The following is a 27573-nucleotide window of genomic DNA, read 5'->3' on the forward strand; positions in this document are numbered from 1 at the left end:
AAAAAAACAAAAAAAAAACTTGCATATAAAACGATTTAAGAAAATTTTTTTTGTGACTGGATTATTTACAGGATTCGATTATAATATACGATGAAAATAAATCCTAAACTGTATGTAATTGAGTTCGCCCTGTATTAAAAAAAATCACTGAAAAAAAATTTGAAACTAATTTTTCTCAAAATAATTTTTTTCCTCAAATTCTCCTAAAAATATATGAATATATATATGAAGTCCTTACATTTTCCAACAAGTCATTCATACATCGGAAGAAGGACACTTTTACAGGTAAAAAGTTTTTCTAACAACAACTTTATCATTTTTTCTTTGGAAAAATACAACTAATCCTATTTTTGTTTAAAGTCAGATAGCGATATAGTGTATTCGACAAAGTTTTAGATCTGGGTGAAAATATGAGCTTCCGTCCAAGACGTCAACTTTCTACCTTTTATAGTTTCTGGAATATATGGCATTTTTTTACGGCGACTTCGAAAAAATAATGTTTTACTCGTAACATTTTTGTGTGTAAATTCTCGCGTTTGACATGTTCTAGACATGTTCATAAATTGAAAAAAGGTAGCAGAGCATTTAAGTAGCGAGAATTTATACATAAAAATGTTACGAATTAAACATTAATAGAATTAAAGAAACACATGAAAAATTGTTGTTCGAAAAACTTTTTCTCTCTAAAAGTGCTCATCCTCGGATGTATGGGTGACTTATTGGAAATTGTATGGGCTATTCATATATTTTTTTTCAAATTTAAAAAAAAACGTGTTTTTAAGAAAAATTAATTTTGAATTCCAAAATAATTTTTTTAATGATTTTTTTTTCAAAAATTTGTTTGATATTTTTTCATGGAAACTTGAATAATTTCCCACAATAAAAGTAAAACATCTCCACCTCATAATTGGAAATTTTGGAATTTCGCAATGTGATTCATGAACTTCATTTCCGTGGAGTAGGGCCAGTAATTTAAATTTATCATCTTCATTCGAGTCTAGATTCAGCCGAATTCCATCATCAAGCCCCCTATTATTGCTTCTAGATAAATCATCCTAACGCTTTCCGCACGCGCGTTCTTGTTGCGTTGGTTTGGTAGCCTGATCCCGAACGAACCTAATGGTCTGAACCAATTAGGATAACACACACTGCGCGCATTCACTAGCTGTCGACGAAAAAAAAAAGAATTATTCCCGGAATTTTGATTCCATTGTGTTGGAGCCGAGAATCATAAATCGCGCACCTAGCAGTAGCACCACAAAAAAGAAAATAAACGATTCCCAAGACTGCTATCAATATCAATCAGCCTCCAGTACAGCCCGGCACCTCTCACCGCCCTCCCGCTGCTATCTTTGCTGCTCAATATTCATAGAAAAATGGCAAATTAAATTGTATCACTCGATCTAGTTTTCAGTTCTTGTTGTTGTGAGGAACGCGGGGTGGAAAAAGGAGGGCGATGGTTCGGCTCGGTTTCAAAATCAATCACTTTACAAAACGTCATTATTATGAGGTGTTATTTTTTGCACCGGCGTCTCCAAGGGATGCGAGAGAGAGAGAAAGAGAGTGTACAGAACTCCGCGAGTCGAGCAAACAAAAAAATGGATAAATTGAATATGTAAATCTTTGTGCGTTGGTTGTGTGTGTGATGGAGGAGTGTCTACGCCCGGGTATTGATTTTCACGGATTTTTACGGACAACGGAAATAAGAATAGCTCCATCGATTCAGTCGGTTCAAGCACTGACCACCTGTCAAATCTCAGCCTTATCACAGTCAACTTTTACCGTCGGGGTTTTGGAGAAAGATTTATATGTTCCGCCCCGTTCGTCCATCAGAATCGATAAATCCCATCAACGATAGCAAAAAAAACACTGTGATGGTAATCTCTTGGGTTCTCTGGAGTGGAGAAACCATATGAGCGCAACGCTTACCGATAACGCCATGTCTTTCAGCGAATCTTTCAGTGCGGTAGCGGTTTGCTTGGACCGGGGAAGAAGAGATTCAAATAAAGCCTCAACATCGAACACCGGAACCAACTATGCGCAGCAAATACGGGAAACAGTAGAGCATCACAAGCCATGTGGGTAATAACGATAATGCTGATAATACAAAGTAAGCTCTTTTTATGGCCTCCTCCTCGCCCCTCGGCTTACAATTCCGCCGCTGCAACGAGATTTTCACTGCAATGTTTCGCTTCCGGTGGTACATGTTTTTGCCACTCATTCCGTTCGAGGCCAGATTTTGTCCAGCTTCGGATGGACCGACCATGTGTGTGCACACATTAGCTTGGCGCTTGGGCTTAGTCTTGTCTTCTTTTGCTCTTAGTCCGGTCCCCTCGTCCCATCGTATCGCCCGGAAGCAGTCGGGTGAGAGCTTATGAGGGAAAACGTTACCTGGGCGGAATGTCTGTAGCATGGCAACATAGACCGAAGCGACGTCGTTCCCGGTTACTGGGTCTATGGCCGACGCTGGGGGCGGAATTTTCCTCGGCGATAGAATTCTGTTTCCCTTCGAAAATGTTAATCTGCGCTTTTTCATGGTCTAGCCTCCAGTCGAAATATTTCATACCATAGAATTGACCTGAGTTGAAAAGGGGACGCAATCAATTGATCCCTCTCAAGCCGGCTGAACCCCTCCTGGATCTCTTCGCCAAATTTGGATCCATTAGGCGCCAAAAAAGGGTGCCAAAAGCCCGACCAATCTTAAGGCCTGACTTCATCCAAACCATCCGTGAGATGCCGCAAGTGGTGGTAAATCATCTCTTGCAGTTCTATTACCACACATCATTTGTCATCGATCCAAGCTAAACGATGCCTCCAAAACAAATCTCCTGCTGTATGGGAAATGTTGTACAGGTTGGACTCTATTATATACAGTTTGAAAAAAAAAAATCTATACGCCAAATGCACATATTCCAAGAACGAAAAATATATGCAGCCATTCCAGTTCTCAGATTTCCATGAAAATTGGTAGTTTTGTTTTTTTTCGCAAAATATATGGCCCGTTTTTTATATTTTTTCGGTAGGGTGACCATCTCCGTTTTAGGGTGGTCCAAAAAATCATTTTTTTCTACTTTTTCACAAAAATGACTTTTTTCAAAAATTCATAACTTTTGAATAACTGAACCGAATTAGATGATCGACATATCAAATTAAAGGGAATGAGCTAGCCTTTGAATCCACAAAGAAACTGTATTTTCGTAATTATTGATTGTAATCGTTTTTTTTATTGTTTTCGTGGCGCTGGACTAGAGGGCGCTACATTTTTTTAATATTTATTCTTGAAAGCTGAGGATTTTTTACATAACGTATCTCGATATCAGAGATGTGTTTGTTTATCGTTTTTGAGGTATGATTTTTCAAAATTAACCGGTGTTCATCAAATCATTTTTCACCTTTTATCCAAAATGACTTTTTGCAACAAATCATAACATTTGGACTACTGAACCGATTTAGATGATCGACATATTAAGTTGAAGACAATAAGTCATCCTTCCTCGAAAAAATATCACACTTGCGAGAAGATTGGATTCTAGTCGTATAGGTCTAGTTCAGTCACACAGGAATATTGAACAATGACTTATAACATGGTAAATTTGCAAAATAATATCCCAAAAACGAAAAATATCACCTCTCTAATATTCGTATATATTATCTTCAGCTTTCTAGAAAAAATATTAAAAAAATATATCGCCCTCTATCTTTAATCGAGAAAATTATGAAAAACTAACTCAATCCATAACTACAAAAATGAAAATCTTTTTTTTTTTTGCAAAAGTGATATTTTTTTCAAGAGAACTAACTCATAACAGCTTCAATTTGATATGTTGATCATCTGAATCGGTCCAGTAGTCAAAAGTTATGATTTTTTGTAGTGGAAAAAAGGGGAAAATAGTTTTTTCGAACAATCGGTTAACTTTGAAAATTTATATTTCAAAAACGAAAAAAAAAAAATAGCATCTCTGATATGTTATGTAAAAAATCCTCAGCTTTCAAGGAAACATATAAAAAATATAGCATCCTCTAGTCCAAGGCTATGAAAACATTAAAAAACGACTACAATCAATAGTTACGAAAATAAAATCCATTTTTTTTGCAAGTCAATATTTTTAATAAAGTTTGGATTTAAAAAAAAAAGTCGTTTTTGGGAAAAAGAGGAAACAAAATATTTTTCGGATCACCCTAAAATGGAAATGGTCACCCTAACGAAAAAACTAAAAAATGTGGGTCTAATATTTTGTGATAAAGAACAAAAACCACCACTTTTCATGGAAATCTGAGAACCACTACTGTACGTATGAAAATTTGTTAGCGAAAAGAAATCGGAGACTGTATACAATCGAATATAAAATAGAAGTCATGTAGAAAATTTGAAAAATGGGTACAAGATGGTAAATCTTTGACGAACTTTGTGGAACATCGAGTTTTTATGAATTTTCGAAACTTCGAATTTTTGTATGTTATAACAATCATTTTTTTAGTTACAACTCAAGAATACTGATGTGATTTAAAATTTAAAAAAAGTTCTTTATCAATATCGTTCTAAATGAAGAAACATTTCTAATTTATTGTCTTTTTAAATATGTTTGTCGTGTTATACTGCCATGTTAATAAAATTTCATGATTGATAAAGAGCTTTTTGTGTTTGAAATCACATCAGGATTCATAACTAAAAATGATCGTTAACATACAAAAATTTGAAGTTTCGAAAATTCATAAAGATTCAATGTTCCACAAAGTTCGTCAAAAATAGTTTTACCATTTTGTACTATTTTTTTTAATTTTCCACATGAATTCTATTTTATATGAAAAACTAAAAAAAATAAAAAAAACATATATAAATTTGAAAAAAAAAATTAAGTTGAAAAGACAATAAATAAGAAATGTTTTTTTTTTCAAATATCTCGAGGATGGCTGCATTTAGAACGAGATTGATAAAGAACTTTTTTGTTTTAAATCTCATCAGAATTCATAATTTGTGGCTAAAAATGATTGATAACATGCAAAATTCCCAATTTCAAAAAAACCCGATGTTTCAAAAGGTTCGTCAAAAATAGTTTTACCAACTTGGACTCATTTTTTAGATTTCCTACACGACTTCTATTTGATTTGAAAAAATTTTAAAAAAATATTTAAAAATACTTATTCTAGATATTACAAGTTAAAGTTTTTTTACGAAATAAAAAAATAATACTAATTTTTTCTCAGTGCATATTTCTCACATTTTAACATCAATACTCTATAACTGTTTCTAAGACATTATTTCGGTACGACTCATAGTTTTTGAGATGTTAATTTTCAAAGTCTTCTCTTACTCAAATCGATAAACTCTTCTCAAAAGTTACACTTGAGTTAAAAAATCCCTATTGCTGTGGAAAACTTATATTTCCTCCAACCCAAACCAAATACAAACTATCATTAGAATGAAAAATACTTATGTTTTGTCATTTATCGATTTCATTTGGAATTGCTCAACTCTATGTGATACTTTCATGAAATCGGGGTTTTCAATAAAAAAAAAAGACGGGTGGGTAATGTCGGGGACATAACCGGAGTGACGTAGGACTATACAAAGGGGACAGCTTTCATACTCTAGCGGTACACACTCACAGGATAGAGACAAATCGGCAGACTCAGCCAAAGGGGCGGGTCCAACGAGACGAACGAATGAGCGTTAAAAGGGAGCGATGGCAAAAAAATACATTCATTACGATTTGTTCGCTCGTTGGATTCACATACAGACTAAAAAGGGTCCTTTTCAGGATCACAAAATTATCTTCAATCTAAAGAGTTTATTGTTTTGTTATCACTCGATATCCCCATCTTGTTCGGCTAAACCTTCCTGTTTAGCGATTTGTTGTCACTCGCCACAGCTTTCACAGTTGGAAAATTTCTTCCCATCCAGCTTGTGACATATTTTACAGTAAATTACATTCAATGGCACGTCACATTACCTCCACTCAGTGCCGGATTGGAGGTAATTTTAACCTGTAATTGAACATTTGCGATGACAGTGGTACAGTGTCGACTTTCAATGTGGGGTCATAATTTGGATCTCTATGTTTACAAAAATGTCCAACTAAATAAGTCGCATTACATGTCCGTCCAATTAGCTAAATGTCGAACTAATTGTAGATTACTGTACTTTAAATCTGGAAACAATTTAAGAATTGGTGAAAATTGAATAATCAGGAAAGTCCCCAACTATCAATAAGCTCAGAACAACTGCCAAATTCACATACTCATCAGATCCTGGCAAACAAATTATGAAAACATCAATTTGTGTTTTATTATTATTTTGGATAATGTTTTAGAAAGCATTGAACTTTATTTCCTAAACTCTTTTTTGGAAGGTTTAATGGCCCTGAAAAGCGCCTTGTTTTATGGAATGGTTCCAATTTAGAAAACTTAGTACTCGTGGTTTTGAAAAAAACCATTTCGAACGCCCTCGAAGCCGCCTTGTTCTGGATTTGCCACCAAAGCAGTTTGTATAAAGAACAAACTTTTTTCTTCTGCTACCTGATGCCGTTTTGCGATTGCGTTTGCCACTCGCCACTCGCTGCAACTGCCTGTTGTCTTGATGTCCACCGAACCGAATGTGTTCCGAATGCAGGTTTTCTTATCGTCGCGAGCAGCTTTGCCAGCTAACTCGATCACTTCGGCGGCCGAAGCTATATAACGCCGGCTAGGTGGACTGGTGCACCTAGCTACCTAGCTACCCTTGCGGAGAACTCCAGATCAACACGAGCGGGAACTCCAGATCAAGGTTCGAGCGGGATTTTGCCTTTCCCTTCACTTTTCCTCCTTTGCCATATCCAACCATGGCTGCTTGTGTTGGTTTGTTGATGTGAGGTGATGCGAAACGATGTGGTGTACGGTTCGGATGAGAATGATCGTTACGGAAGCGGAGAGGGGATTTTTAAGCTGACTGGCTGGCTCGAGAATTACGCATGTGTGAGACTGCGACCAATGTTTCCCTCATTTTTTTCTTTTTCCTTTCCAATCGTGCTTCATCCTATTTCGCTGCTGCTCTGGTTGCCCGTTTTGGTCGGTACGATTTGAGGAGCACAAAATGGACCAATCAAAAATGGGCACATAGTGTATTTGGACAATGCTTGATATTTCACAATTATTCAATTATTTATCTCAAGAAAAATGAAATGTTATTCGTTATGATAGATGCGTAGATATATTTCCTATCAATTGATGCAAAAACCTTTGCGATCTATTGAGAAATGCTCGAGTTATAAGCGTTCCAAATCTTGCATTTTTTCCTACTTGTTCAGTGCCTAGATTTCCATTTCACCCCCTATATCTTCCGGTTAGACGTAGTCCTACGTCAAAATTAAAGTTGATCTCTCAAGCTGACAGAACCCCTCCCGGATATCTTCGCCAAATATGGATCAATTCGACGCCGAAGAAGTGTGCCAAAAGCCCGACCACTTCCAAGACCTGTCTTCATCCAAACCATCCGGGATGCCGCAGGTGGTAAAATCATCCCTTGCAGTTTTATTACCACACATCATTTGTCATCGACCTTCCCAAGCGAAGCTTTCGTCTATTCGCATTCATTTTTAATGCATCGGAAGCGCCTAATGCGCCATAAAACAAAAGAAAAGAAGAAAACAAAAAACCGCACCATCCATCTTCTTACCTTTAGCATCGGAACCAGAACATCTCACACTCACTCGGATTTATGCGCTCCTCTATGAGGTGAAAGTAATGCGAATTTTAAAAGTGACGACCTCTCTACCGGGAGGGGATTGTCTTTGAGCCCCACAATGCTTCTTCCTTCTCCAAGGACGACAGCACCGACGGACGACCATTGCGATGAATTTTTATCGCTTTGATTTACATTGAGAGTGCGTGTGATCGTGCTCTTTGATCTGTGCACTGCCATTGAATGCCAATCTCTTCTCCTGGGGGGCAAAATCGGTATATACAATATTGATGCCGAGTTAAAAGGGGTTCTCCACGCGCGTCCGCTTGCTTGCTCGCCTGATCCCCCTGTCGGGGGGAAGGGATATTGAGCAATAAAAATCCAAAGAGTTTAAGGATCAAGCATAAAATTCCTTTCAGTAAACGTGCAAGGGTGGGGGGAGAGGGGTATGTCGGGATGAGGGGGGGGGGTTTGGTTGTAAAGGTACGCAGAGTTGACAATGCTCTGATAGATTGTTTTTGTTTTTTATTCTGAGGGTATCACAAAAGGAATATTTATAGAAAAAAATTTACACAGACAAAATATCGTTAGAAATGGGATTCCGAAAAAGAGAGGTCAAGTAGTTCGAACAGTTTTCGGGCTGTGATGAAATCATGTTGAAATATTTTTTTTTAATGTGAAACTCATCTCCGTCTATTGTATATTCGATTTCCATATTCGAAAGCTTATGATTCATGGAAAACAACTGTTTTCAAATCATGTTGATTGCACAGAAAGAAATATCCAAGCACGCGAGATGTGCGTAGGATTTGTGGCCGAGATACGCACTTGTTTTTTTTCCTCTTCTCTGTCGGATGAAAACGAAGAGGTCTGTAGAGGCCAAAGAGGAGGGGTGGATGGGGTGAACAAATAACAAAGCACAATCCACGTGTCTAATTAACTGTATCCTTTTCGTGCCATTGTTGTTTTTGCTCCCTTCTTCTTCTGAAGATCTCTTCGTTACACTCGTTTGCTCCGCGATACACGAACGCACAAAACCGGGGCGCAATAATTAACCGAGGGTAGACTCAGTCAGCTAGTCAAATTTTCACACATGAAAGGAGTTGCTGTTTGCTGCCCGTGTCGTTGATGAGGGGGTGGCAAAGGCAAGGACTGCAACAACAACAGCTACAGCGCGAAAGAAATCAGGGGCACTCTCAGGTAACACACGCGTAAGCACATCCCCCCCTCTGGTGAAAAGAGTAAACAACAAATTTTTGTCTGAACCTGAAGATGAAGAAGAAACACCCGAGATCGTGTGGAGGCGTGTGGTTGCAATTGGAGGCGCATTTTTTGCGTCAGTGCCGCTTCCAGCGATGTGCGTCTGGTTGCTGCAGCGCGAACTCATATTAGAGATGGAATGGAAGAAACTGAACACGAGATAGTAGTGGGCATCATCTGCCTTGCCTCTTGAGAGAGAAAAATTCTTTTGAAAATTGACGAGGAATTCGTTGCGATTCGACACGTGGAGGTAGAATTTACATGACTATTCTGCCTTAGAGGAGCTCTGTTGATACTTACAGTTCTGATCGGGCAAATGATAATAGGTTTTCGTCGTTTCATCTCGGAACTAACGTAGAAACCTCCTATCAACTTTCGTGTAAGACCGTATTACTGGAAGTTGTCCCTCAATCACTTGTAATCTCTTGAAGTCTAGCAAAGATTTAATCGTTTCTTTTCCGCCCGCATACACTCGGCGACAGTAACTGGACGGAATAAGAAAACTTTCAATCCTCTAAACGGAGCAGACTTATCTCTTGTCTGTCGAGAGTTCGAAAACAGGGCTCTGAACCGATGAACATCGGTTCCAGATATTGGTGCAAATTGATTTTATATTCATAATGGAAACATTGGAAACCCCGTTTTAAGCTTTACTGAATTCCTAAATTTATGATGAGGTTTTTCAAGCTGGTTTCATAAGTCGATAAAATATTAGGAATGATAACAACTACGCCAGATGACGTGCTTATGCATTGTCGAAGTTATGTCGAAAGCCTGTTTCGTAGCCGTTAAATCAGTTGAGAATGCTTGATCTGTGTTTTGGAAGATTTTCTAAGAAGTAGACAATAGATACATAAAATGTACATTCTATGATAACATTATAAGAAATGTCGCAAAAATTGAATGATCGATAGAAAAAAAATGTCACAAATACGTCATTCACGATTTATCAGTCATCCAGCTAGCGACCGGACGGCAGCACGGCTTTCGAAATGATATTCCTCTAGGCCGCTTTGTTAAGTTAGATTTTTCAAATTGGTCTTTTTAGCGAATGAACTAATAAAAACCTCCATAATTCAAAACAACATCATTACATCGATAATTCCAAACACACTGCTGAATTCCCTTCAGTCAAAAATAGATATAAAAAAAATCTTAGAATCCATCGAAATTAAAAAAATAAATATATAAGTTTCAGCGGTCCTGAAAAGGACCGATGGGCTGTTTTGAAGAAGCAGCTGAAGATGGTTGATTCATGATTCAATTTTATTCTCGCGAGAAAAATACACGCGCTCAGAATAATTCACGTAACACACTCAGTATGCATCGCGACATACTTCTCGTACTACACACAGTGCGGCTCCAGGCGATTATATATTTGTTCCTACCTACCGTTATCTATTTGAAAACGCATAATATCAACAATTCGTACAATCTACACGGTATGAAAACCAATGACGTACGTCCTATTTAATATTTCTCTTTTGCTTTGATTCTGCTCTACACTATGTTTGCTTCTTGCATATTCTGAAGATGCATACTGTAGCGAAAAATATTGTTCAACACAGTAACAATATAAAACTGAGGTTGACCAGCGCGAGCATAATATTAAGAGAACTTTCACTAACAACCAACGACATTCGTCGACAAATCTTGACTGAGACTTTCAAGCAGGTACTCATATTTATAGGTTTTTGTGATTTCAACGGTTTGTTCTTGAAGCAGTTCGTGCTATTGAAACTATAGTAGCTATAGTAACCAGCATTACTCATACATCTTTCAACTTCCAAATGAAGTGATTGACGAAAACCACTTTGTTCTGACGAAGAGGTATCAACGCTCGGAACTTTGCACCTCAAAATTAACGCTCCCGTTTCAGAAATGTTAAACTCCCATCCCAGTACAGATTTAAATATGGCAAAAAAACAGCATTGAAAAAGACTGCTGTCAGAGAACTGGAGCAAGACGACTCGTAATTATGAAGATGATGATGTTTTGAATTATAGAAACTTCAAAACTAATCAGTTCATTCGCCTCTAGCCTTGAAAAAGACAAATTTGGAAAACCAAACTAAACACTCGGCCTTAAGAGAGGTCATTGCGGAAGCCTTGTTGTCCTCTGGTCGCGAGTTAGTTCCAAATCGCGAATGGCTTGCTTATACTCAATGAATAGAATACGGCGGAGCTGAGATTGCAATATTTTCTCTATCCACATTATCCGTATAACAGAGATGCCAAACAAAATTTTGAAAAAGCTGAAAAAAAATTGAAAACAAAAATTGGGGAAACCTAAAAAAAAAACTGGAAACAAGCTGGAAGAATTGATTTTATATTTATTCATATTACAATTAAAAATTAAGATATACTGTGACAGTGTCAGTATGTAGCATCCTTGCCACATACATCCTTGCATCCTTGTATTCGTTTAAAGCAGGGATTCTCAAACTATTTAGGGCGAGAGGCCTCTTTTTCAGAATGAAGTGATACTACAGACCCTTAATGTTAGCATTAGCATCGTGTAAAAATGTCCTTAAAAATGTAATTTCTAGTTTTTTTATTCATACGAAATACTCACTAATTTGAAAAAATTGCAGTTGGTTAAGTAAGTAAACTCGACAAAATTTTCTCATCAAAATTCAGTACTATCCATTGGTTTCATGCTGTTTAACCCTTACATTACGGAGTCTATTTTATAACATAAAGGACGGAGTGGGGTAACTAAAGTCCCCCAACCGAAAAAAACTTAACATATAATTATAAATAAATTAATAATAGAATGCCACTAATAAATTTTCATACAGGATTTAAAATAAAACTCGACTACCTAAATAGAAAAAGAGAGCAAGAAATTATTTACGAAGTTATTGAAGAAAAACTAATAGTGGGGGCCTAAAGCTCCCCACTTCGTAATCGTCATAAAGTTCCTCGATGTGAGTGGAGCGGAGTAGGATTCTCACGAGTGGAAGAAAAGAATATTTTTTTTGAGACAACCAATTGGAACATTAATTAATTGGAACGTTAATTAACGAGGTTTTTATATGCGAGGTACGTATCCCCCGCGTAAAAAAAACCTGGGTGTATTTTGAAGGGAGGAAATAGTGTTTTTTAAGGCTGAGAGTTTAGGTCCAGTTTTCTATATAGGCTTTATCCAAGGCTAGACGCTAATGAAATGCAAAATATTAAACCTTCTGTAATTCAGCATGCTATCTTCAATTTTTAGTTTCACTCTAGACAACGATCAGCCAACACCATGTGTTAAAGATGAGAGTTAAATTGAAATTTCTCTATTTATTCATTTATTTTATTTGTTTATTTTATTTGAGGGAATTTGTGTGAATTTGAGAAGTGCTTTCGGGTTAATTGGTGACTTTTGCGATCGGTCATTCAATTTTCGTGTATTATAGAAATGTTTGTTTCCGGGTTAGAAGAGACGTCAAAGTGTAGTGCGTTTTAAGCCGGACGTGAAAAAGGTACTTTACTGCGGTGAGATCTGTGTTCATCGGTTGTAAACTGAAGGTGAAAATTTATTCTGCAGTGGTTGCTTTCGCTGGGGCCGCTACCACACAACCGATACAGCTCCGATTTTCTGTTACTGTTCTGCGAAGGTGCTGCAGAGTGTAATTTGTGGATTATTTCTTTGGGAATGATGTTTTTGGGAGCGTTGGAGATGAATTTTGCCAAAAAATAGTGAAAACCTAGTTGAATATTCCATAAGTTATTCAAATTGATAGCCCTTGATGTGGTGCTATCTCTCTCCGTTTGTCCCCAACATTACCCACATGGCGTGTCTAGTATTTCGATTCAGATGTCGAACATAAACAACAGGTTTGTTTTTTTGCCGACAATGTAAAAAAATATATGTAAAATATAATGCAAGCGAACCATTTCTATCGCCTCAAGATGCCGATCGGTGATGACGTCTGCATCTATCATACCTTGTCGGTAGGATAACCCTATCCCTATATCATATTGCAAACTTCAATTTGCCATTGCACATCACTTTCATACAGATTCAATATTGACCAAAGTTCGACCGGTGCAAGTTCTTGTTGAAACAAAAGTTTTACCAACCGGTGTGTGTGTGTTATCTTCCTCTGCCCCACTGACATGGTTTCCAAACCCCTTCCACCCGCCCGCGCAAGGGGACAGCAAATATGCTTAATAGATTTCATCCTGTGATACGTACCTCGAGTATCATCGTTCTCTGTCGAAGCGCCATCTCCACTATTCAAATAAATGTTATTTATTTCTATTTGTACTTTCTTACCCACCTCAGCTTTTTTCTTTCAATTCTATTACCGTGAGAGGAGGGATGGGGGGAGTGCAGGGCAGCGCAGTGGGTCATGTTTGTTTCTAGTTTGCTCCAAGAACAAAACTTTATTTCCACCCACCACACCACCCTGTGATGGTGGGGTGTTTTGTCGGGTGAAAGCTTGTAAACAAACGGACCTCCTTAAAAGAGAGATTGCGCCGCCCTCGAAACTAAGAAAAGGGGGTTTCTGTTATTTTGTCTGTTTGCCTGCCGCAGCAGGATTGTGCGGTGGCTTGGGGAAGGGTTGAGGTTCCGTGTCATGCATGTGAGTCACGGGAATCCTCTTTAAACTTATTACCGAAGTTTGTGTCGGGCTTTGTGTTCATTGTCCGGCACGAAAGGTAAGCAAGGGGGGAGGGCGCGCAGCTGGGATCATTTATTCATACGTGGGAAGTTGTTTCACGGGCAGATTTATTCCTGTTTGTAATTGGTGGGCTTAATGGCTCTAATGTGGAGTGAATTAATGGTAAGAAGTTCGCTGTTCGAGGTTTGGTCGAGCCTCCAGGACTCAAGCTAAGGAACGTTATGAATTTTTGGCATACTACCCGCAAGCTCGTTTTCTTGGGAATCTATCCAAGCAAACTGATTCTAATTACCGTTATTCACTGTTTATAATTTCATGAGATATCATTTGAATTCTACCCACTGAAACATGACGAAATCATGCAAAACGCCACTTCACTCCGATGCACGCAGAATGCACCAAAAATTTCCATTTCCGATCGAACCATTTTCGTTGGCTGGTCATCATTTCGGTGATGGGGACAAAAGATGCTTCGTGGTGCAACCCAAACGAATTAGTAGTGGCTGCGCTGTGACCCATCACCACCACCACAAACCTTTGGGGCATTGGGAAATTCGACAGGTGTTCTGATTTCTTTTTTTTTCTCTCGATATGTGTTCTACTACTACTGCGGGTGCCGCTTCTCACCGGCGCGGATCGCTATGTAACTAATTCAAATCGAAGCAGGAAATTAGCCGAGATTGGACCAGAAACGGAACACGGGTTCAGGAAATTTATGCAAAATCCTTGCCGGGTGCATTCCGCCGACGCGCTCCTGCTGTGATGGATCCGAGCGCCGCGACTCGGCTTAGAAACCAATGAATATTGGAAATTGATGCACAAGCAAGCTGCTGCAATTGGGAAGAGTTTGAGTTTGTCGTATGCTGCTATATTGGCCAGCAGCATGGTTTTTTGGTTAACAAATTAGGACTGATTACAGATTTTGCTTGATTTTCGGGAGGATTCCATCCAAGAGCGATTCCTTTGGAGCAATTCCAAGTGAAATCATCCTAAAAAGCAGATTTTGAATGATTTTTTTGGGTTGAAAGAAATATGAGTTTTCCACATCAATTGGGATTTTTTTTACGCAAGTATAACTTTTGAAAAGAGCGTGTATCGATTTTAGTAAGAGAAATCTTTGATAATTTATATCTCAGAAACTATGAGTCGTACCGAAATAGTGTCTTGGAAAGAGTTATAGAGTGTTGATGTTCAAACGTGAAAAAAATATACACCGATAAAAAAATAGTACTCTTTTTTTATTTACAAAAAAAACTTTAATTTGCAATATCTAAAATATTTTTTTTCATATAATAATTTTAAATTTTCTACATGACTCCTATCATGTAGAAAATTTAAAAAAAATAGTCCAAGATGGTAAAACTATTTTTGACGAACTTCGTGGAACATTGAATTTGAATTTTAGAAACTTCGATTGTTTGTACAGGGTAGCGCATAAGTCACGTAACGCTCTTTGAAAGAAAGAAAAAACCAACGATCGCGCTGCAACTATCGAGCGTGTTGGTTTCTAAGCGGTTCAGTTGTCGACTTTGTATCGCTTTTTATTCGAGAATAAAGATTTTGTATTGTGAGAAATTTTTTTATACGAAAAATTTTCTGTGCAGATCGGTTGGGTGGCTTATGCGCCACCCTGTACGTTGATCATTTTTAGCCACAAATTATGAATTCTGATGTGAATTAAAATAAAAAAGCTCATTACCAATCTCCTTCTAAATGCAGCCATTCTAGAGATATTTGAAAAAAACATTTCTAATTTATTGTCTTTTTGAATTTCATTTTAGTTTTTTAAGTTATGTGTGTGTTTTTATTTTTTTTGAAAAAAATTCATATAAAATAGAAGAATATAAAAAATTTAAAAAAAAATAGTACAAGATTGAAAAACTATTTTTGGCCAACATTGTAGAACATCGAATTTTTATGAATTTTCGAAACTTCGAATTTTTGTGTGTTAACAATCATTTTTAGCCACAAATTATGAATCCTGATGTGATTTAAAACAAAGAAGCTCTTTAATAATGTCCTTCTAAATACAGCCATTCTCGACATATTTAAAATTTGTTTTCTAATTTATTGTCTTTTTTATCGTAAATAAGCTCTTTCAATAGGTTTGTCAGGTTATACCGTCATGTTCATGAAATTTATGAATTTGCTTATAATTTTCAACAACTTCTCCAAATGCATCCTTGTGGAAAAAATATGTTTAAATAAATAAAAATAAATTGAAATTTAAACAGACAATTAAATAGAAATGTTTTTTTTTTCAAATATCTCGAGAATGGCTGCATTTAGAGGGAGCTTTTTTATTTGAAATCACATCATGAAATCACAATTCGAAGTTTCTAATTTTCTACATGGCTTCTATTTTATATGGAAAAGTTAGAAAAAAATAAAAACACATACACTGGAGTCGCTTTTTACGCGGAGGATACGTGCCGCTAACAATTCTAACAATTGATTAGCTGATTTTTTTTTGCATGCTGCAATCGCGATATCTGTATCTCCTTTTATTTCTCAGCTCCTAATCAGTGATACAATACAAAATTATTTCGTGAAAAGTCACATCAATCAGCATATTGAGTTTTTACGTGGTTGATAAGTGCCACGTTAAAAAAACCACGTAATTCTCGAAGTCCGCGTAAATTCCGAAATCCGCGTAAATTCCCAAATCCGCGTGAAAAAAAACGCGTAAATTCCAAAATCCGCGTAAAATAAAACCGCGTATAAAAAAACCGCGTGAAAAGCGACTTCAGTGTATATAAATTTAAAAAAAATAAATTTAAGAAGACAAATAATTAGAAATGTTTTTTCGAATATCTCGAGAATTACTGCATTTAGAAGCTTAAAGAGCTTTTTTTATTAATTTTAAATCCCATCAGGATTCATAATTTGTGGCTAAAAATGATTGTTACCATGCCAAAATTCGAAGTTTCGAAAATTCATGAAAAATCGATGTTCCACAAAGTTCGTCAAAAATAGTTTTACTATCTTGGAATATTTTTTTAAAATTTTCTACATGACTTCTATTTTGCATGAAAAAATTTAAAAAAAAGAAATACATACAGGGTGGGTCATTTAAAGTGGAAGGATTTGTTTTTGCAATAGCAAAGTAAAGAAGTGGAATTTTTAAATTTTTTTTTTGAAATTCATTTATTTTGGTCCAAGGAGATTTGTTCTAACTACTTTTTGATTTTGATATCTCGTAAATGACCGCCTCTGGCCTTGACCGCAAAATGTGCCCTTTTTTCGGCATTTTCCATCACTTTGCCCAATGTTTCGGCCGATATGGCAGCAATTTCTTGTCGGATATTGTCTTTCAGCACAGCCAGGGTCCTTGGTTTACCAGTGTATACCTTGGATTTTAAATATCCCCATAAAAAAAAAGTCAGGAGGCGTCAAATCAGGTGATCTCGGTGGCCAGTCATAATCGCCGTTTTTCGATATTAATCTTCCGGGGAACATATCGCGCAATAATTTGGTCGTGGCAGCCGCTGTATGGCATGTAGCGCCGTCCTGTTGGAACCAGTAATTGTCCAATTCATTTTCACGAACAAATGGCAATAAAAAATCGGTTATCATTGTCCGATAACGCTCCCCATTCACGGCGATGCCTAACTCTTGCGAACGATGGCGACCTGATGTCGATGGAGTCTCTGCAGCACTGGCTCGAACGGCATCAATATTCTCGTCGAAACGTCTTGGTCGTTGTCTGGACAGATGACTGGCATTACCAACACTACCAGACGATATAAATTTGGCATATAATCGACGTATAGTGTTGTCTCCAGGCGATGTTTTAACTTTATTTTTATTTTTCCACGCACATTTAGTTAACACAATTGAGAAGTTATTTTGAATGTACAGCTGAACAATTTCTGCGCGTTGTTTAGGTGTGTATTGTTCCATGGTTAAAATTGTACTGAAATGACGTTTCCAACGCGGTATGACATTTGTTAATCTGACATCTCTGTCAAAAGTTATGGGGTTGCCAGATGCTTCCACTTTAAATGGCCCACCCTGTATATAAATCAAAAAACAAATTTATATTGAAAAAAACATTAATTTAGAAATTTGTTTTTCAAATATCTCGAGAATGCCTGCATTTAGAAGAAGATTGATAAAGAGCATTTTTATTTTCACATCAGGTTTCAAAATTTGTGGCTAAGAATGATTGTCTACTTACAAAACTTCGAAGTTTCGAAAATTCATAAAAAATCGATGTTTCACAAAGTTTGTCAAAAATAGTTTGATCATCTTGGACTATTTTTTTAAATTTTCTACTGCCTTCTATTTTATCCGAAAAAAACCTATTTTAGATATTGCAAACAAAAGTTTTTTTTTGTAAATAAAAAAAGTTCTATTTTTTTCTCAGTGTATATTTTTTTCACGTTTCAACATCAATACTCTATAACTCTTTCTAAGACACTATTTCGGTACGACTTATAGTTTTTGAGGTATACATTATCAAAGATTTCTCTTACTAAAATCGATCTGCCCTTTTCAAAAGTTACACTTGCTCTTTGGCGGGTTTTATCATGATGTTCTGGTTGATTTCAAAGTCATAGGAACTATGACTTGTTCCATGGTATTGAATTTCGATATGCTCCAAACTACTAATACTGGAAAACTATATCTTTTTTTCATCTTTTCTACTTTCAGGTATGCCTTACGTGATGAGCACAAGTCACTTCCCAACTGGCATGGCGGATGAAGTATACTCAGTTTGCTTACGTATTATTTATTAACCTATTTGGCTCTTTGGTTGGTTTGAGCACACTTTCGCTCTCTCCTTCGTAGCAAGTATTTTAAATATTATTTTCAGAGATGGGTGTAATGAGTTAATGATGGCTATGAAACAAGTTTGAATAAAGTTCAATTGCATGGAAGAAACGTAACGGTAACGATGATTTGGTTACCCTCTTTTGTGAATAATAATGAAATGTGATAGCATATTCAATCTCTAGAATCACTCAAAATGACTGTTATAAGTCTTAGAAAAAATGGTGTTAACGAAAAAAATTTTTGATGCTAAATGTCTCAAAATTGTATGAAACATTACTGTCATCTAGAAAAAAAAAATTGTCAAGTATCGAGACTCTAGCACTTTTTTTCGGATTACGAGGCAAAACGAGTTTTGGGTTTTGAGTGCCAGCAAAAATAGTTATCTCGATTTTTCATTCGAAACTTGTTTGCGGAAATGTTGATTTGCACGATAATATACCCAATGTAAAAGATTAGCTCAATCGGACTTCATTTATTAGTGTCTTGGGCATTAAAATTAGAGTTTTTTGATAGCCGAAAAATCACCGGAAATCGAAAAAACCGCAGAATGTCGTTTTCTACAAAAAAAAAATCGACGTTTCACGCAATTTTAAGACATTTGACATAGAGAAAATTCTAAAACACCATGTTCATGTTACTTCAAATCACTTTTTTAAAAATATAGAACTTTTGTAATACTGGACCGATTCAGATGATCGATACATCAAATTGAGCCAATGAGCTAATCTGCCGTTCTACGCATAGTTGTCCCATGTTACTTTTTGATAATTTTCATTTTTCTTCATAAAACGATGTTTTTTGCCCAATCTTCCGGAAAAATACGAAAAAAGTTATTGATTGTTCCTAGCTTCCAAAAAAAACAACATCAAGCTCAATTGTCCCATGTTGATATTTTAGGCATAATTATCCATCCATGTATTTTTGGTAGATCCATAATAAGTGAATCGGTTCAAATACAAGAATTTCATGCTACGCTTTCAGCAGAGCTAATGCACTCATTTCTGGTTTGGAAGAACGAACTAATTCTCAAACAAATAAAAGAAAATTTAACAGAAGACGTGTACACCTTGTTAGCGAATGTCTAATAACAATGAGATTTATATTCAGCAAGGGTATTGCAGATCACTAACTTCTTCATAAAACAATGTTTCTATGCGCAATCTTTCGGAAAAACACAAAAAAAGTTATTGTTTGTTCCCAGTATTTCAAAAAAACAACATCAAGTTCAATTGTCCCATGTTGATATTCTAGGCCTAACTGTCCCACCATGAATTTTAAGCCCGTAATCAAGCTGATTGATTCAAATGAAGGTATCTTGTCACATTTTATTAGACAATAGACAATAGTTAGACAACTATGCGTAGAACGGCAGTAATCTTCTTTAAAAAATTATGACTCTCGCGAAAAAAAAGTTATTCTAGTCTGGCTGCATAGGAAATTTCGAATGAAGACTGAAATAAGTTAATTTTGAAAAATCATAATTCGAAAACAAAAAAAAACTACTCTCTGAGTTGTGGATATTGTTGCGGATGGGAACCCTTCTCTCCACAGCACCCGTTTCGGGTCGATGAGGTAACGAAAAGTGACAGATGATAAACAGAACAGATAAAAAGTCAAAAACAGAAGCAACAGAAGTGATAGAAATTATACAAAACTTACCGCTAATTCTTAGATGTACCTAAAACAAAGTGAATATCTTAAAACTATTTATACCAGTGCTTAAACCTTCACACCCAACAGGGAAAAAAACCTATTCAGCCTATATGGTTGGTGTTAAGTCAGACCGGACCATGTGACATTTTTTTTTATATCGAGAAAAACGAGTTTGAAGTTTGGTGCTATAAGAGGTTTTCATTGAGCGTTCTGAACAATTTCGATAAGTTATTCCTGTTGTACGCGTGATTTTCCAATTTGATAAATGTGGAATGTCGTATACAAAATGTTTAACCTAGTGCAATTAATAACTCGATTTTTTAATTTTGCGACTTGGTCTGCTCTTAACACTGAACACCGACTAATGAAAATGAAATTTAATTGGTAAATTTTAGTTTTAAGCATTGCTTGAAATACAGTCGCTGAAAAGAATCGAGTGTTTCGAAAATACGTTCCGTAACCGCCGGAACGGATATGTCATACAAATACCATTCATTTGCTGTAGAACGATCAAAATCAAAGGTTTCATTTTTTATGAACGGATTTGGTATTTATTCAAATTTTGTAGGTGTGGAGATATTAGCTAATTAAGTATTTTTCAGTGGAGTCTCGTCCTCCTGTTAAGCATGGATGAAGAATTATTGATGGTCATCTATTTGTAATTTCCATATATTCCGAATATACTTATTTTCTTCTGTTTGGGTGAAACTTCTCCATAGCGAAGAATGTAATCTAATAGCTACACTTGACTACACCACACAATCCGCACGCAAGCATCACAACACTACGAAATAAACAGTAATCACTATCGGGTTCAAACCCTCAGCTGAACCCGCCGTCATTCAGACACTTTTTCTGCACGCTGTCAGCTATGTATAAAACGATCACTACTACTAATGTGCCGTTTTGAGTAGAAATGCCATTTGAAAAACAGTTCAAATTTTCTGTTGAACGAAACCGATGGAAACGATAGAAAACACACACACACACACCATTGAAGATTGAACAAGTAGCTCACTTGGTCACGCGTTCGCCAAAAAGTGCAACTTTGCATCTAAATTTTTCACTCCCATCCATCCCATCCATATGATGCAATATTTTTGCATGACCTGAATTCTAATAGAGCAATTCCAAATGAAATCACAAATGACAGAACATGAGTATTTTTGATTCGAATAAAAGTTTTTGTTTCGTTTGGGTTGGAGGAAATATGAGTTTTCCACAGCAATTGGGAATATTTTGACTCAAGTGTAACTTTTCAATAGGGCGTTTTAAAGAGAAATTTTTAATATTTTATATCTCAAAAACTATAAGACGTACACAAAAAAGAAACCATAACTCTTAGAAAGAGTTATTGGTTATTGATGTTCAAACGTGAATAAAATTTATACATTGAGCAAAAAAAGCTCTTCTTTTTATTTTCGAAACGTAGAACTTATGAATCCTGATGAGATTTAAACCAAAAAGCTCATTATCAATCTCCATCTGAATACAGCTATTCTAGAGATATTCAGAAAAAATAATTCTTATTTATTGTCTTTCTATAGTAAATAGGTCCCTTTGATATATTTTTCATGTTTAGTATCATATTTTCATGTAAATTAGTATCAGGGGGAGATGGAAATGTGGATTGAAGTCGGTAGAGTCGGTCCTCATTTTTCACCTTCGAAGATTTCGGGCCCTGATAATGAGCTTTTTTGTATTAAATCACATCAGAATTCATAATTTTTGGCTAAAATTGATCATACACAAATTCTAAGTTTCGAAAATTCATAAAAAATCGAAGTTCATCAAAAATAGTTTTATCATCTTGGAAATTTTTTTTTGATTTTTTTACATGACTTCTATTTTATACAAAAAAAAATTTGAAAAAAAAATAAGTATTTAAAATACTACAAGATTTTTTTTCGCAAATTGGAAAAAAAAATAATTTTGTTCTCAGTGTATATTCTTTTCACGTTTTAACGTCAATACTCTACAACTTTTTCTAAGACAATATTTCGATACGACTCAGGCGGCTCGCACACCGGAGCAATGAGCAACTAGCAACTGTCAACATGCAATAAGCAATATTATCACCAATGGATTTTTCCATTTAATCTTTGTTGATCTCGCACACCGACGCAATACGATATCGCTGTCGCCTTTACAGAGCAACACATGTCGCTAGCAACACGGCGTGTCGGTTGAATAGCAACTTATCGCTCATATTTTGACAAGTTTCGTACATTAAGGCGATTGTTTGCATAATGTCAGGGGTTTTTATTGCTCTGGTATGCGAAGAACAACAAAATATGTTTCCTGTTGCATATTGTGTACTGCAGTTTGCTAGTTGCTTATTGCTGCGGTGTGCGAGCCGCCTCACAGTTTTTGAGATATAAATTATCAAAGATTCCACTTACTAAAATCGATACGCCCTATTTGAAAGTTACGCTTGAGTCAAAAAAATTACCAATTGCTGTGGAAAACTCATATTTCCTCCTACCCAAACGGAATACAAACATTCATTCGAATGAAAAATACATGTTTTTAAAATCTGCATATGGAATTGCTCAATGGCAACATGATCCGACATGTAGCTATCCCTGTATTGCACAAAAATCAAAGCTCAGGCAAGTTTCTTATCACGTTTTGTCCACGTTTTTTTTTTTTTTTTGAAAGACAATCATGGTAATCACCCCCATTACGTAGCTACCAATTCAGCTACTGACCGTCACACCAATTATCATCACCTCCAGCCATCCAGAAATTCTACGGTAATGGATTTGGGGGTGGACAAAATCTGGCACTCGTCAGCGATTTTCCCCGACCGTTCAATGGAGACGCAGGGTCCCGCAGCAGTTACCGATCATGATCCGATTCGTTCTCCATATTTCCACCGTTAACTGTGGAAACGCGCGCGCGATTCTAATCGCACAATAATTATTTTCAAATGGCTGGAAAATTGGCTTCCCGTATCCGTTGCGCAGCAGCAGCAGCAGCAGCGTTTTGGTCGTTCCGGCGGCCAATTCCCGGGAAGAGTGAACACGAGTCGAGAGATAAAGGGTGAATGATAAGGCCACGATATTTTGAAAGCGATATTCAATAGAGCATGTAACAATTGGGGAAATATTTACTCGTTCGCTTTTCACATTTGGCGAGAGTGGGTGGGTGGATGTGTGTGTGTGTTTGCTAGGGATGGATCCGAATGAATGGGTGCATTTTCCACAAAATCCACAATTACAGCGAGGAATCCTATTGTGTCCGGGCGCGCCGATATTCGCTAGAGAAGGTGGCAAATGATGCGTTGCAAAACAAAATGATAATGACGCGGCGTCAAAAGCGAGCGAATGGAGCGATGGAATTATTTGATACGACGTTTGGTTGGCCCCGCAGAAACCACCTGCTGCTGAATGAATGAATTGATGGAAGGTGAACACGAGAAGCGCACAGACCTTTTGATACTTCCAATTGAATTAGATGACAATCAAATCGAAACCTGTATGTGGGTAAATGCCTCCATCTGTCTGTCCTCATTCTCGATAATTCGACGAAATAAGGGGATTTGGGTGACAAAAACAGGGATATGTGTATTGCATCAGGAATCTGAATTTTATCGTCATGGTTTTTTTTTTTGTTCTTGGAACGGAGACATTTCGCCGGAAACAAAATGATTTCTCAAACTATGGCGAGTGTTCAATGTTCACAATTATATATTTTAGCTAGTTGATTCTAGCCATAGTTTACATAGAAAAGTTACTGCAAATTTCCGACCCATTTCAATCGCCTAACGAACACCAGTCCTCATTTGTGCAGTTCAACTGAAAGTTACAATTCGTTACCGAATGGCGGATAATTTGATGGGATGCTTATTAAATCGGCCTCCTGCTGGCGTGACGTCGTGTCACTCTTTTCGCTCGTTAGGTTGCGTCTCCCCTTCTCTGGGAAAGATTGATTCGGTCAGATCTCAAGTAGTGGAGCTTTAATGGGCGATGATTTGATGGTACCACTGTAATTTACTAAAGAGCGTTTCCAAATGAAATCAACAAATGACAAAACATTGTATTTTTGATTCGAATGAAAGCTTGTTTTCCATTTGAGTTGGAGGAAACATGAGTTTTCCAGAGCATTTGTGAATTTTTTGACTCAAGTGTAACTTCTGAAAAGGGTGTATCGATTTTAGTAAGAGAAATCTTTGATAATTCAAATCTCAAAAACAATGAGTCGTACCAAAATAGTGTCTTAAAAAGAGTGGTAGAGTATTGATGTTAAAACGTGAAAAAAGTATACACTGAGAAAAAAGAATAGTACTCTTTTTTTTATTTACAAAAAAACTTTAATGTACAATATCTAAAATATGTATATTAATTTTTTTTTAATTTTTTCATGTAAAATAGAAGTCATGTAGAAAATTAAAAATGAGTCCAAGATGGTGAAACTACTATTGACGGACTTTGTGGAACATCGAATTTTTATGAATTTTCGAAACTTCGAGTTTTTGTGATTATTAAATATTTAGCCACAAATTATGAATCCTGATGTGATTTAAAATAAAAAAGATCATCATTAATCTCCTTCGAAACGCAGCCATCCTAGAGATATTTGAAAAAAAAACATTTCTAATTAATTGTCCTTTTTAATTAATTTTTTTTTAATTTATACAGGGAAACTTCGATATAACGTACCCTCGTTATTACGTACCCTCGATATAACGTCACTCGATATAACGTACATTTTACCTCGATATAACGTACACATTTCCAAAGAGTAAAGGAAAAAAAAATCAATATTTTTTTTCTGATAGAACAATGAATTATTTGTATTGTGATGCTAAAACAAGTTTTGTACCTTCAATCAATCCCGAAATACAGCTGGTTTTGTGATTCCGGATTCTAAATGAATCAAGCTTTAATCAACAATACGAAGGGAAACATCATGAGAAAAGCTGGCTTCGTCTTCTGATTGAAGTTATTCATTTATTTGACTTTATTTAACAGCAACACAATACTGTATTATAGACTACGTTTGTGAGTACTATATTATGCTTCGATATAACGTACAATTCGATACAACGTACAATTTTGAAAGTAAAATGTACGTTATATCGAAGTTTACCTGTATATGCATTATATATATATTATATATATATATATATATATATATATATATATATATATATATATATATATATATATATATATATATATATATATTTATATATATATATATATATATATATATATATATATATATATATATATATTTATATATATATATATATATATATATATATATATATATATATATATATATATTTATATATATATAAAAATGGATTTCTGTCTGTCTGTCTGATTCTTATGGACTCGGCAACTACTGAAGCGATCGACATGAAAATTGGTATGTAGGGGTTTTTGGGGTCGGGGAAGGTTCTTATGATATTTCCAGACCCCTCCCCCCTCTCTGAAGGGGGGGGGGGGTGGCTGTCATACAAAAGAAATACAAATTTCTTCATCTTCATTACTCAAGAGTTAAACAAGTAAACGAAACCAAATTTGGCATGTGGAGGTTTTAGGGTGCAATAAATGTTTTTACGGTGGTTAGATACTCCACCCCCCACTTTAAGGGGGGGGCTGCCATTCGAATGAAACACAAATTTCTGCAAAACTCGAGAATTAATCAAGCGAACTAAATCAAATTTCGCATGTAGCGGTTTTAGGGTGTAATAAATATTCTTACTGTGGTGAGACACACCATCCCCTCCTTAAGGGAGGTCTGCCATAGAAATGGAACACAAATTTTTGCATAACTCGAGAATTAATCAAGCAAATGAAATAAAATTCGGCATGTGGAAGTTTTAGGGTGTAATAAATGTTTCTATGGTCGTTAGACACTCCACCCCTCCCCCCCTCTCTAGGGGAGGGCTGCCATACAAACGAAACACAAACTTCTGCATAACTCGAGAACTAATCAAGCACAATTTGAGATGTGAGGGTTTCTGGGTATGAGAAATGTTTCTATAATGGTATGACCTCCCTCCTCTGGAGTGGAGATGGAGTCCCATAAAAATATTACACATATTTCAACCAAAAAATATTCAACCCAAACGGATTTGCGGAAAACTCTGAAGGAAAAAGGGAAAATTCGGAAAATAAATTCCCATATGTTCTACAATTACATAGTGACAAGTGCTGTTAGTCCATTTGATGTTTGCGCTAGCGAAATGGATCTTTGTTCGAAACTGGAAATTGATTTTAATGTGATGAAACGCACTGCTATATCTTCTTCTATCTATACCAATAAAAGAGTAACGCCGAATGTGTTGATAAGAGCAGAACTCGAGCAAGGAATTGTCCGATTAAGGGCTGTCTTAATTCTATCATATTTTCTGTAAAAAAAATTTATTCCATGTAACGGAGAAACCTGTTATTTGCAGGTGGTTGAAAAATCTTGAACGAGAACTGTGTCTAATTATAATGATGTGTTTTGTTAGAAATACTAGGAATTTTATAGTGAAAGGTAAATTCAACGGGGTCGAATAGAAGATCAATCAATGAACAGTTCTGCGATTGGACCCATGAACTTGCTCATAGTAAGAAAACGTGAATGTTTGATGGTATTGATAAAAAAAACAAATTTTGGGTGGGAAGAAGTTTGCCGGGTCAGCTAGTTTTTATATAATTATTTTCATATAAAATAGAAATCATCTAGAAAATTAAAAAAAAAGGAATACAAGATGGTGAAACTTTTTTTGACGAGCTTTGTGGAACATAGATTTTTTTATGAATTTTCGAAACTTCGAATTTTTGTTTGTTAACAATCATTTTAAGCCATAAATTATGAATCCTGATATGATTTAAAATAAAAAAAGCTCTTCACGAATCTCCTTCTAAATGCAGCCATTCTTGAAATATATATGAAAAAAACATTTCTAATTTATTGTCATTTTTCATTTTAATTTTTTTTTAAATTTATATATGTATTTCAAATTTTTTTTAAAATTTTTTTATATGAAATAAAAGTCACGTAGGAAATTAAAAAAATTGAGTACAAGATGGTAAAACTATTTTGTTCGAACTTTGTGGAGCATCGAATTTTTATGAATTTTCGAAACTTCGAAGTTTTGTATGTTAACAATCATTTTTAGCCACAAATTATGAATCCTGATGTGGTTTGAAACAAAAAAGCTCTTTATCAATCTCCTTCTAAATGCAGTCATTCTCGATATATTTGAAAAAACATGTCTAGTTAATTGTCTTTTTTAATTAATTTTTTTTTAATTCGTATGTTTTTTTAAATTTTTGCATATAAAATAGAAGTTATGTAGAAAAATTAAAAAATGAGTCCAAGATGGTGAAACTATTTTTGACGAACTTTGTGGAGCATCGAATTTTTATGAATTTTCGAAACTTCTAATTTTTGTATGTTAACAATCATTTTTAGCGCCAAATTATGAATCCTGATGTGATTTAAAATCTAAAACCTCTTCATCCCCCATCTCGAGATATTTGAAAAAACATTTCTAATTAATTGTCTTTTTAATGTTTTTTAAATTTATATATGTATTTTTTATTTTTCTTTATAATTATTTTCATATAAAATAGAAGTCATGTTGAAAATTCAAAAAAAT

At 35.7% G+C, this 27573-nt stretch overlaps 1 protein-coding gene across 8 annotated transcripts in view; it reads left to right on the forward strand.

The window, feature by feature from the left end:
• Positions 1 to 27573, forward strand: part of LOC129775128 (polypyrimidine tract-binding protein 2) — a 658886-nt gene that overhangs the window by 294087 nt on the left and 337226 nt on the right. The window lies entirely within an intron of this gene.

This window comes from Toxorhynchites rutilus, chromosome 1 (assembly GCF_029784135.1).
Source record: "Toxorhynchites rutilus septentrionalis strain SRP chromosome 1, ASM2978413v1, whole genome shotgun sequence".
Lineage (NCBI taxonomy): Eukaryota > Metazoa > Arthropoda > Insecta > Diptera > Culicidae > Toxorhynchites > Toxorhynchites rutilus.